The sequence below is a fragment of the Engraulis encrasicolus genome, chromosome 17, assembly GCF_034702125.1.
Source record: "Engraulis encrasicolus isolate BLACKSEA-1 chromosome 17, IST_EnEncr_1.0, whole genome shotgun sequence".
Classification (NCBI taxonomy): domain Eukaryota; kingdom Metazoa; phylum Chordata; class Actinopteri; order Clupeiformes; family Engraulidae; genus Engraulis; species Engraulis encrasicolus.
The window spans coordinates 42,178,918-42,180,223 of NC_085873.1; positions in this window are offsets into that span (position 1 = coordinate 42,178,918).

A 1,306-nucleotide genomic window follows, 5' to 3' on the forward strand; every position below is an offset into this window, starting at 1 on the left:
ACTTAGAATAAACATTTGCGATACAGTTCAGTTATATTCGGGGGACCCAGAGAAGGCGGGGTCTGTTTTAAAGGTGACTGCCTTCAATATAGGCCTAAAGTGCAGGGGGAAATCCTGGTTTGTGTTCATAATACGACCCTCTGAGGACTTTTACGGCCGTCGGATGAATATGAAGTGGCCCCTGAAATGAAAAAGATTCCCCACCCCTGGCTTAAAGGGCCCCCCTCATAATTAGCGGCACAGAACTGTCTCACCGGTGGGCCCCGCACCCTCGTGGGCCGCTATTTTCAGAAATGATGACAAAGAAAACTAGGTTAGGATATCCAGTGCTTCTGAGCATGTAGGCCTACACTGCTTTTCTTCTATTGTTTTACTGTTGTTTGTTTTTCTGTGTTGGTGTTATGTGTCCTATGTGTTCTATGTGTTTTTATGATGCTGCAACCTCCCTGTCTCCAAAGCAAATTTCTCCTTCGTGGAGACTAATAAAGAAACCTAACCTAACCTAACCTAACCTTAACATTTCTGAAAATAGGGGCCCATGAGGGTGCTGTGCCCTCCGGGAAATGCCCGCTATGCCAGATGGCCAGTCCAGGCCTGCCCCCATAGGGGTGGGGATGAGTCAGGGAGGATGGATTGGGTCCTGGGGATATGGGGAGGATGCCTGGGGGAGTAGGTAAGCTGTATTGTCTAGGCTCAAGCCAGATCAACTCAACAGCAGGTTGCTTCAAAGTTCAACAGATTGAAGGCTTTTAAAAAAAGGCAGAGGTATTTTTGGGATTGTATGTGTGTTGTTGTGTGCGCATGCTGGGCAGCCGACAGGGGGGACCAACGGGTATGTTGTCCTGGGCCCACGGAGAGAAGGGGGCCCAGAATTGGGTCCTCATAATATACTGTACAATACATTGTATGCATTGCGGAGGGGGCCCATTCAAAATACTTTGTCCCAGGCTGACCAATACTGTCAGCAGCGCGGTGCGCATGTGTCTGTGTGTGTGTAGATGAGTCTAGCCTGGTGTGTTTGTGTGTGTGCTCACGAACATGTGTGTACCGTACAGTATGTCTGTGCGCGCATGTGAGTCTTAACAGGTCTGGCAATCAACCCCCTGATGATGTGTCTGTGTTGACCCGTGAATCCACCTATCAACCAACTTTTTTTTTCTTTTTTCCTCTTCCTATCATCTTTACTCTTCTTCATTCTGTTATTTCATTTCTCAGTCTTCAAGTGAAAAGAAATCCCGCACACTGTCCATTCCACCAACAAACTTTAATACAACGTTTCGGTCATCCGACCTTCTTCAGGTAAAGT